We start from the raw sequence: 12,106 nt of genomic DNA, 5'->3' as shown, positions 1-12,106 counted from the left end.
GATTATACTAACCAAATTGATGTTGAGTTGAAAGAACAATATGTTGATTTGTAGCTTTCTCTACAACCTTCGAAACCCTAACTTGATAAAGAAGAAGAAAATGGAGAAGAAAGAGTTGCCAAGAAAAAATAATTTTTTTCTTACAAAATTACGGTGTTTCGCTTCCCGAAAAAGCCAAAAGCAAAGAAGCCAAAAATAAATGGCTTTTGCTTTTAAGGAAAAAAGAGCTTTTTTGTGCTTAAAAAAAAGTTATAGCTTACTTTATCCAGCTTTTAGCTTATTTTAAGCATTCCCAAACGAGGCCTAAGTTGGGTTAAGTCTACAACCACTTCTGCAGTTGTTATGCACCCATTCAGCATAAGGGAGGTCCCAAGTGAAGTCGAAATACATAATTTATTTAGGTTGGTGTTACGGAGAGATAAATAAATTATTTGAGGTGCAAAATTTTGGGTGGTAACAAAAAGAATTTTGAACTTTATGTTTCTTCCAAACACTTAAACCCTTACACTTTTCAGCTTCTTACCTCTTCTTTCTTTTCCACTATCATCAACTCCGCCGACCTCCACCACAAATACAGACGACACCTCCACCATCTCCGGCGACTTCTCTCTCATCTTCCCTCTTTTTTATCCTCTCTTTCTTTCTTCTCTCTCTCTCTCTCTTTTCTCTTTCTTCTCCAGCGAAGGAGAAGGAGCCGCTTCGCCGGAGCTTTGATTTCCAGACGCGATATGGTTTCAGATGCAAAGTAAAGAGAGAGAAAACAAACAGAGAAGATGAAATACCGGCAAGTTTCGCCGGCCGGCTACTACACCAACGACATAAAATAGAGGGTGTATTTGGAGAAATATTTTTTATTTTTCACTCTTTGATATTTTGTTTTCCGAATTTTTTTCTTATTTTCCCAAAACATCGACCTTTATTTAAGTTTAGTTTAAATTAAGTAGAGGTAAGAGTAGATGAGTTTGCATGTCCTTAGAATGCCCTTAAGGGTCTCTATATAGCCCTTAAGGCCCAACATGTTTTTTCTAATATGCAAACAAAAGTCATTACATCAATACATGAAATACATCATAAACACACTGGGGCGCGAGGCGAAATTTTATTCGGGGCCCCTAGAAATCAATGTATTAAAAAGAGAATGAAAACAATAATTAATTCCAAATTTCATAAAGCATTAGCCTAGAAGCATATGCTTCTAATAAATATCTCACCTTTTTTGAAATTAAACCATCACTCTTTGCCGAATAGGATCTTGATGACCTTACTCGGAAGATCATCTAGTCCGGTCGAATTAGGATCCATTATTAGTACGGAGAGAATTGACTAGTGGGAGATTAGAAAATAGATGGATTGGATCCATTATCAGTAAGCCCAATCGATTCGGAGGAGTCCGGATTAAAGACAGACAAGACCGGGCCCGAGAGGGAGGCCCGGAAAGGCATTAGGTGGGTCGGCCATGCGACGGTCGACCTAGGCAAGGGGCTGGCCATCTCATGGATGTTTAGGCCTTAAGTGGGCCGGGCAAGGAAGCCCATGAAAGGGCTATAGTGGCCGGCCACACTGAAATAATCCTAAAAGGGTGTTTTGGTAAAAACCTTCTAATTAGGTCTTTATAAATCCAATTTTGGGTCAGACTCTTATAATTAAGATTCCATATAAGGACCAAGTTACCCAACCTAAAAGCCAACTTAAGGAAACTCAATTCAGAGAGAATTCAGAGTAATCTTCTCAGAAAGAGAGAGAGAGAGAGAGAGAGAGAGAGAGAGAGAGAGAGAGAGTTGTCTGCGAGAGAGAAAGGGAGTTTCTCTCAACTATCTAGTAAAGAAGAAGGAGATCTTCATCTCAACCTTCAAAAACATTCTAGTTGACTCAAAGGAGGGAGTTCAAGTCATATACTCGGTGTCTCAAGTAGAGGAACAACACTTGGAGCTCCGATCTTCCGAATACTGATCGGAATTTAGCTCGTGGGAAAGCAATTAAGGTAATCATATATAAACTACAAAAAAAGTGGTCAATAGGGACAGATATTTCTACGTATGTCCCTAATATATACACAATAGGGACCATTTTCTTATATGCGTCCCTACTAAGATTACAATGGGGACGAACAAATTGTTTTAGGGACCAAATAATTGGGCGCGGAACATTGGGAGAAAAATTGGCGCAAATAGATACACCCCTTTCCCTCTTTTTTTTTCCTTATTTTCTCTCTCCTCTTTTCCCCACGATTTCTACTTTTCTTCTTCTCATTTCAGCTAGGGTTCCTCTAAAACACAATTTCCCTCTTTGTTCTTCATCTACAACACGATTTCCTTCTCTATTGTTCCTTTAAATCGCAGTTGTAACCTCTGCAATTTGTTCATCTTCTTCTTTTAGGGTTTTCTTGCGGCATCAGAGGTCTGTTGGCATCTCCTCACCACCAGGTTTTGTTCTTCCTCTTCTTCTTCTTCATCTTCTTGTTAAACAAATCAATCGATTAATACATTTATAACATGAAACCTTAATTCCTTTTTGCAGCAAAATTTTTCAATAGTTTATATTCGATTGTTCCACGAACCAAATTTTTCCAGCAAAACCACAACCAGGTTTGTTGTTCTTCTTCATATTCTTCTTCTTCTTCAAATTAAGCAATGTAGAGTTTACGACCTAAAATCAGCATTGTGAACTCACTTTATCTCTTCTGAAAACCATAGTAATCACGAATACCGGCTGCAAAGAGATCCACTATTTTCCATCTAGTTTAAGCTCATCTCTGGGATCGTTTCTTCTCAATCAAAAGGTAACGGTTTAGTTTCATTTCAGTTCCATTATTATTTTTCTAATTTTGCACTTTTTTAATCCTCTACCATAAAGAATTAGATGTTTTTGGTACATTCTCTATCATTATAATATTTGCTCTTTACATGTTTGATCATTTGACTCAAAGAAACTTTTCTTTTGTATGTGTTATATTTGTTCTTGTCTACTTATCCTTAACTATGTGTCGTTGTCTTGAATCTGGTCTAGTACCCTTACAAACTTTGTAGAGATGAGGAAGGTAAGAAATCATAGAAAACAAGGTTAAGCTATCATCTATGTATTGGTTTGTCACATAACATCTGTTAGTTTAAGAACCCGACTAATCCTAGATTTTAGGGTCACGCAGAACTAAGAAGAAATAACAAGCTAATTAGCACGAAAAAGTTGAAAAACATAGAGAGATTTTGTTAAGTATTCAGCTAGTCCAGGATGTAGCTTAGGATAGCTTATTAATTCATATATGTATAGTCTCTATCTCTAACTTTTGTGCAAGATATTAAACCTTGACGTTTCGAACAGATAAAACTTTAGGTATCGTGGTAATATTACCAAGAGAGTATTCAGAAAATTGTGTATTTCATAGGCAGTTAGTTGATTATATAAAATTGTAGATTTTTTTATTTGTTTGAAATTTTCAGGTCGAATTCCTTTCGCGAAGGAACTCAGATTATGGTTCTACATAGCTCGAGCCTACATATTTTATATGTAGTTATAGGAAATTCAAATTTTAGTGGTAAACAAGATTTTGAGGTTCAATAAATTTATTTACTTGCAACAAAAGCCAATGGTCTTTATGGATCTGAAGCTACTTAGACTTATAGATAAATATTCTTTTCGCTTACGTTAAAAAATAATTGAAACTCTGCGAAATAAGTAAGCTAAATTTCAAAGTCAAACTCCATTTGTACTTGGCTTATAGCATACCCCATCATTAGTGGGGTTTTAGTAAGTTAATACTCAAACTTTATTACTTCTTGTACTGATGGAAAATTTTACATATGGATTCTTTTAGTGGTTTTAGACTATCTTGAATATGGCCAGGCGAAAAAAAAATACAAATCCTTCGAAGCAAGTATGTGTTTCAGTGGTGCCTTCCTTGATCTCTTCTCAATGACTAAATATCCAAATCCAATGTGGTTGGACATTGTAGAGCTTTTCAGTTTAGTGCTTTGCTGATAGTTGTTTGGGCTGCTACGAGGATTGGGGGTTATGCAAGAAATGTGTGAAGCAGTTAACCTTATGTTCCGGATTTCAAACTGTAAGTAACAAAAGCTTGCTTGTATTCTTTCTTTATGTTTTTTTCTACATACCCATTCTATTATGTAAATTCTTCCATTAATAAGTCATGATTAAATTGTTTGCTGAGTTACTAATGGTTCTGTGATTGATTAAATAAAATAAATCAATCCAGTGATAAGATTAAATGGATCTTGCAGTTGAGCAGTTTTTCTGTTCCGGTTTCTATTTTTGTTGTTTTTTCGTATTTTATGGTTCAAGAGTTAATTTGGGTTAAAATTTGGAAAGTTAAGTAACATAATTGGGTTCTTTTACAGGGTGTCGTTTGGAGAATCGGGAAGATACGTTTAACATTTAACTTGCACCAACTTTGTGTACCATAATTGTGAGTGTTTTTCGACTTCTTTCCCTATTTCAAGTCTAGTTGTTATTGCACTGCTAGCTTCCTCATTGACTCTATAACATGACCTTTCAAATTTTGAATATCGAAAATGCTATTTGATGTAGATTGTTGCGGAAGCGTAAAAGTAATGGAATCCACCATTGTTATAAACTAAACTATTGAAATAAAGATGATAAAATAACGATTAAACGATGAATAAACGAAGAACAACTGAAATAATTAAAGAAGAAGATGCAATCAAGGAGATTTTGTATTTGATAATTCAATCCAATACCTAACAAGACAGACCAGACTTCTCTTTTATAGAGATTAGACTTTCCTAGATAGACACAAATAAGGACATAAGATAACTATTAAAGATACTTTCCTTGATTGCTATGACTCTAAACATGGAAACCCTAAATACTAAATTCTGGAAACTACGCTAATGTAGTAACCTGACCGTTAGGCCCACTATTAGTCTGGCCGAGAGGCCGACTAGGTGGATGGCCGCCATCATACTCCCCCGCTGTGGAACAACTTGTCCCCAAGTTGGTGTCTTCGTAAATTGGCTCTGCCAGACAAAAAAGGTAGATATCGGCGACATTGAAGGCAATCCTTAGTTCCCACTTTGCTCGTGATTTGCCGAAAAGTTGAAGAAGACAAATATTGACCATAGGACCAAATATAATCGGAATCGTATGATGCCAAGATACTCGCAAAAGCAGTAGTAGTGAATAAAAGTCTAATAAATTGCGACATCTTCCATCATCTTTTAATTTGACGAAGAAGACCACAAATACCGCATAATTCTCTATGGAAAAATCAACCTTGAATTTCTGCATCCAATTCGTCACTTTTTCAAAAATAGCTATAAATATCTTCCCACGTTCATCTTCGTGGAGTTTATTAACCAAAGATCTACGAATAACTGGTAACCTAGTTACTTCCCAAGCCAATATATCAACATAACTGATCTTGGTGGATGCACTAATCTGGTTTTCAAAAGATGACGTAACAAAACTCATAGTTTCATTGACCTCTTCTAGAGGTGGAGATAAAGATGGACTAGGGAACATTTTATGATTCGAAACCACGATTTTTTCTCCCGGGATTATACGTGGATCAAATAAATAATTCGGACTTGTATTATTCAATTGAATTCCTTCTTCTTTTGTTGATTTTTCTCCCCCAGTCATTGAAAAACTAATATCTTTTTTATCAAGAATCTTTCCTTTAACCGTAATGGACACGGTGGGCGAAGGAGTTTCAGAAAATTTTCTCGATTCGATTCGAGATTCTTCATAAGAGAAGTATTCATCTAAAGGAAGAAAAACATATCGAAAAATACTTTTCACTTGATTCCAATCATCTATGAACGATGTGCCTTGATCAATGAGTCTCCATTGCATCTCGTTGAACTTTTCATAGACTCTTTTAGACAAGTGTTGTTCGATGACAAAAACCTTATCTTCGTCATGGACTTCTTGGTTTATAAACCAATCCTCCATCTGTTGAATCCAAAAATCTATATGATATTGATAATCAAACATAGGAATTTTGGAAACAACATTAATTTTGTTTTGATCTTTTCGATCAACATAGAGTTGTTGTGCATCTCTAAAAGGATCCCAACCTAAACGCGGAAGATTGTTCCAACATTCAAGATGAGAAGTATTTAAAAAAAAATTATTTGTTCCCAAATTCTTAAAGCTCTGAATAACAGCTGATGTAGATTGTTGCGGAAGCGTAAAAGTAATGGAATCCACCATTGTTATAAACTAAACTATTGAAATAAAGATGATAAAATAACGATTAAACAATGAATAAACGAAGAACAACTGAAATAATTAAAGAAGAAGATGCAATCAAGGAGATTTTGTATTTGATAATTCAATTCAATACCTAACAAGACAGACCAGACTTCTCTTTTATAGAGATTAGACTTTCCTAGATAGACACAAATAAGGACATAAGATAACTATTAAAGATACTTTCCTTGATTGCTATGACTCTAAACATGGAAACCCTAAATACTAAATTCTGGAAACTACGCTAATGTAGTAACCTGACCGTTAGGCCCACTATTAGTTTGGCCGAGAGGCCGACTAGGTGGATGGCCGCCATCATATTTTGCTTCTCTTTGAAATTTGATCAATTTATACTTCCCTTGCAATCATGGATAACTCTGCGACATGTCTACGGAAGGGGGTTATTGTGAAGTAGCTCTGTTTTTACTTGTAAATAAGGTTGACATCCTAGTTAAGCAAATGCGGATGACTTTCTCTATTTTTCGTTTAGACCAGAAAAAACAATTGAACCGCCAAGCTTAAAATACACTCGAAGTGTCACACTAGATTCTCACTTTGTTTTTTCATCTTTTTAAAATTATCTTGCTAAAATATTATAATTTGTTTCTGTATTCGTTACAAATATGAGAGTTATAATTTTCAGCTTCTTTTTTTTAGTACTAGTTATTCATAAAAGAACTGTCATGACCGATTGCCAATTCTTTTACCTTTTCAGTTTTGGTTGTCACTTGTTGTATAGCTTTATTGAATATTCTAGTACTTAGTTGATATCTTTTTGTTTCGTTGCAGTTTCAGGACATCCTTTCTATGTTAAAGGCGTCGATAAAGTTCAGTGACGAGATTTAAACGAATGGCACACTCTTGAACGTTTTTTCTATATATTTTTCCTTGGTACAATTGTCAGTGGATGTTAAATACCCAAGTTTGTAGAGGCTTTGGTTGATAATAGCTATAAGCGAAAGATATTATCTAATTGTATGGACAAATTATTTTGATTATCGATGTTTAAATTATTTTAGTTGTCAAATTTATGTGATCATGGACAACTTCTATCTAAAAATATTTATCTCGAAGGAAATTTGACTGCCCCAAATAGAAGCTATAGGGCATTCCCATCAAACTTTTGGGGACAGATATTAACGGTCCCAAATCCAAACAAAGAGGTAATTTTGAAAAAAAAAATAGGGACAGTTAATGACTGTCCCTAATAACTCTTTATTTAGGGACAGATAAAAGTCGTCCCAAAATAATATTGGGGACAGAAACTATCTGTCGCTATATCTGTCCCTAATAATATTTGGGACGCCAGTTTCTGGGACGGATAAAATCTGTCCCCAATACTCTATTGGGGACGGTTTTTACGTTTTTGGGACGATTTTTAGCCGTCCCTAATGACAATATTTTTTGTAGCATCTTTCCGATTCTAGTTCATTGATATGTTCATGTATAGATCCTGGGCAACCTAGTGTTAATCATATGATGATTTAGATCCCGCTTACAACATTAGGTAGTATCATAACCCTATAGATAGGTATAAACCCCTACAAGCAAGAGGTAAGTTAGCAAAATGATAGGAAACTTCACAATATATTTGGAGAAGTGGAACAATATGCCAACTTATAAGCTCCCGCAAAATAGCTTTTGTTTCGTGGTATCTATGTCATTTAATGATTAAGATGCATTCTTCAACATCGAAGTAAGCGCATAAACCTGCACATGTGTTTGCAAATTTTAGTACATAAAATAGATGAGTATCTCAACGTCGGATGAAAAATTTGCTACTTTATCAAAATAAGAGATAAATTAGAATAGAGATGAACTCGTATAAGTCATATACAAAAACGTTCACATGAGTTTGCAAAATTTAGTACTCCCTCCGTCCCAATTTGTTTGACCTTTTAGAAAATCCAACTTAGTATGGATTTTCATTTATTGCTTGCTAACAAAATCTATTTTCCTAATTTATCCATAGTTACTTTAGAATATTACAATAAATAGTATATTGGAAGCAGCGTGGAACCTTATTAAAAGTAAGGGTAGATTGGGAAATCACGATAAAATAGTAATAAATGAGTCTTATTTAAAGTAAGTGGACACACATTTTTGGACTTCCTTTAAAGGAATAAGACCCAAACAAAATGGGACGGAGGGAGTACATAAAATAGATGAATTTGTCAACGTCGGATGAAAAATTTGCTACTTTATCAAGATAAGAGATAAAACAGAATAGAGATGAACTCCTATAAGTCATTACAATTTACTTGATTGCTTTAGATAAAATAACATCTGTATGGGGGCAAAGTACGTCACTAGGAGCGCTCTTAAATACTCCTGAAAGTATGATACTCTCTAACCTGAAAGTATGATACTACCTAACCTGAAAGTATGAATAATTTGTTCCCTTTCATTCCCTTTTATAATGATAATTAGGGAGGTATTGTACTAGAAATAGGATTCATTTTTAGACTTGAAATAGAAACTTCTATTTCTCTCCAAATAAGGAATAAGGGAAATCCTATTTCAATTAGGAATCCTTTTTATATAAGGAGGGACCCCAACAAACTCCCCCTTCCGACTTATGAAAAGGACCCACCATTCCAAAGCCATTAATACTACTATATAGCTCATGTTTCCCTTTGGGCAATGGTTTTGCCAACAAATCTGAAGTACTATCTTTTACATGGATTTTTGTATCTACAACACCTTCTTCTTCAAGGACGTCTTGGATCCACTGATTTTCACATTCCAACTGCATTCAACTTTTATTCACAAATTCACTTGAATCATGTGTAAAGTACACTACTGTTTCCCGTTCATATTTTTGAACAATAAATCTAGCCTTGACTCTGATACCACTTGTTAGGAAAAATAACCTAATTAACTTGTTCAGGAATATGAAGATAAACGATGTGAATGTAAAAGCAGGGACACAAAGATTATTTAACGTGGCAAAAAATTCCTCCAAGATAGAAGGTAAAAAAACCACGGGACCTAGTCCAGAAATCTTCCACTATGATTAAATAATGGGTTACACAATTCTTCACCAACCCTATGGTGGATAAACTAATTCTTCAAGATGTGTAGAAACACTCTTGGATAACAACTCTTCCCTAAACAAATAGGGGATTAACCAATTCATCACCAAACCAATGGTGGATAAACCAAACAAGAAAAGGGATAAAAAGATTTCTTACTCATTAGGATTTGAACAAATCCTAGATCCAAAGGCTGAAGAAGACAACCACAAACTAAATTGGTTCACAAGATTAATAATCTTCTTTTCTTCAAACCAATATTCTTTTCTTTCAATCTCTCTTGAAAGAACCACTTCAGAAATCTCTCTTTCTCTGACCTCTTTCTGTTCTCATTTCTCTAATCTCTAATCTGAGAGAATATGATCTGAAGGATTCACTAGTAACTCTCCCACCTAGGAGGATACTTCTGACTTGAAAGTATGATACTCTCTAGCCTGAAAGTATGATACTCTCTAGCCTGAAAGTATGATACTCTCTAACCTGAAAGTATGATACTCTCTAACCTGAAAGTATGAATAATTTCTTCCCTTTCATTCCCTTTTATAATGATAATTAGGGAGGTATTGTACTAGATTAGGATTCCTTTTTAGGCTTGAAATAGAAACTTCTATTTTTCTCCAAATAAGGAATAAGGGAAATCCTATTTCAATCAGGAATTCTTTTTATATAAGGAGGGACCCCAACAAAGAGAGAAACTAATGAACTTTCCCCAAAAAATTCAGTACTTATGCATAGATGATATCCATACACTAATGGTAGAATTACTTATGTACAGAGAAAATAAAAGTGAGATAGAACATGAGAGACGATGGAAGCAGAAGAATTGGAAAGTAAAACCACACACTTAATATAGGGTTTGGATGACAGGGATTAAGAGTTGTGATTCAAGGGTGGAGACTAAAAGGTTGAGATATTTATAAGTTTGCATTAATTTTATCCTAACGGAATCAATCGAGAATATTCCTTGCTGTTTAGACTCCCTTTTTCCAGTGTTGCACTTTGGACTCCCTTTTAACGGAATCAATCGAGAATATTCCTTCTCTAAAATTATAATTTAAAAAATTCCCACACTACCCTTACATATAAAAGTATTGCCTTTTGGAACCCCATCTCCCTTTCTCCCGTTTACTTTCTCTCTCTAAGACGGCCCTTTCAATCATCCATAGAAATGGCGAGAGTTTGTGGTGGAACTAGATTTCTTATCCACAGAAATCTCTTATTGGCTACTCATATCAACCTTACCTCTGTTACTGCTGCCCAAGGAGGGAAGATTTCCAAAGCTGGAGAACAAAAAAAGAAAGGAAATTAGAGAATAGATGGATTTTGGAGAGACTTTTTATTCTTGCTTCATTATCATGCACAGATCTTTAACTCAACCTCTAGAAAAAAAAACAAGTTGAAGCAAAACAAGAGCTTCAACTTCTTGTTCATGGCGGTTTTCAAATAACTCATGCCCTCTATTTCAATCCTTGTCTTATTTTCTCTCTCTACCTCAGATAAGCAACCTCTTTATCAATTCAACACCTTTTATCTACTTTCATAAAAAAAAACACATTTTATCCAGAGAGAGAAAGTATGAATATGTGTATGTGTTTATGTAACTTCATTGTTTTCCTTTCCATTTTTTTTTAACAGGAATAGCATAAGCAACCCAAGAAAAACAACCATTTGTTGGAATCAACGTAGGAACACATGTCTCTAATCTCTTATCTCCAACTAACCTAGTTTCATTTCTTCAATTGCATAAAATTACTCACATTAAGTCTCTGTGATACCATCCCTGATATTTAAAAAGCCCATTTTCACTCTAAAATTCATGTTATTATTGGTGTACCCAATAATCAATTAACCCCAATTGGTTCTTCAAACTCAATAAGTGGTGCTTGGATTGAAAATGGTGCGTCTTGGAGGATGATTGAATGGTCATTTTAGAGAGAGAAAGTAAACATGAGAGAGGGATATAGAAATCCAAATTGCAATATGGATTGTAAGGGTAGAGTGGGAATTTTTCTAAATATAACTTTAGAAAAAGAATATTCCCGGTTGATTCCGTCAAAAGGGAGTCCAAAGTGCAACACTGGAAAAAGGGAGTCCAAACAGCAAGTCAATTATAAGAAAGGGGGTCCAAACAGCAAATGTCCCTATTTCTTGTTTGTCTTGGTTAGAAGTACATGTAAATACTCTTTAGACCTCAACTCCTTGTGGAAACTCATGCAACGATATTTGAAAAGCCGATTCTTTGAGGAAATAAGAAAAAATTTCAGGGTCTAAAAAGTTAAAGAGAAATGGAGAATTTTGACAAATTCTCTAGAGTGCAAAATTTTAAGGGGAAACAAAGTATCCTCTTCTTCCTCATCTCCTACCACCAACCCCGACCACTGCCACCATTTTTCTCATATTCTTTTTTATCTTCTTCTCTCCTTCCACTACCACCACCTCCATTTTCCTTTTCTCTCCCCTCCTTATCCTCTTTCTTCTCACTATATAAGCCGGTGAAGAGGAAGATCCCCTTCGCTGAAATACAAATCTGGTTTGGAGGAATCCCCAACCACATTGACTACTGGTTTGGGTATCTTCCAAACCATGTTTGTTTTGCCTCTGGGTTCTTATGTGTGCGTGTGGAGCATGTTACATCTAAGGGTTGATGAAGATATGTTCAGTTTTCGGATCCTCTACCATGAAAGCCCTATCTCTCTCTAAAAAAAAGTTTAATAAACAATTCGTTTCAAGAGGGAAGCCCAAACTCCCATAGGAGAAAATGAGATATTGATTAGTCACTAACAACAAACTTACGACCAGGGCCGGTCCTGACTTTTTGGTGGCCCGAAGCGAGAACCGAAAAA

General features: G+C 35.2%; 1 long non-coding RNA gene across 1 annotated transcript; it reads left to right on the top strand.

Moving 5' to 3' along the window:
• Positions 1–2,209: 2,209 nt before the first annotated feature.
• On the top strand, positions 2,210–4,492 carry LOC147548544 (uncharacterized). The gene is made up of 5 exons (XR_015238317.1): positions 2,210–2,423; positions 2,518–2,585; positions 2,694–2,779; positions 3,950–4,057; positions 4,353–4,492. It is a non-coding gene; the product is annotated as an uncharacterized LOC147548544 (long non-coding RNA).
• The last annotated feature ends 7,614 nt before the right edge of the window (positions 4,493–12,106 follow it).

Source organism: Eschscholzia californica, unplaced genomic scaffold (assembly GCF_041429995.1).
Source record: "Eschscholzia californica isolate CP2 unplaced genomic scaffold, dmEscCali1.0.p SCAF_3, whole genome shotgun sequence".
Classification (NCBI taxonomy): Eukaryota; Viridiplantae; Streptophyta; class Magnoliopsida; order Ranunculales; family Papaveraceae; genus Eschscholzia; species Eschscholzia californica.
Note: the sequence above shows the minus strand (reverse complement) of the source record. Positions and strands in the feature narration are given on the sequence as shown.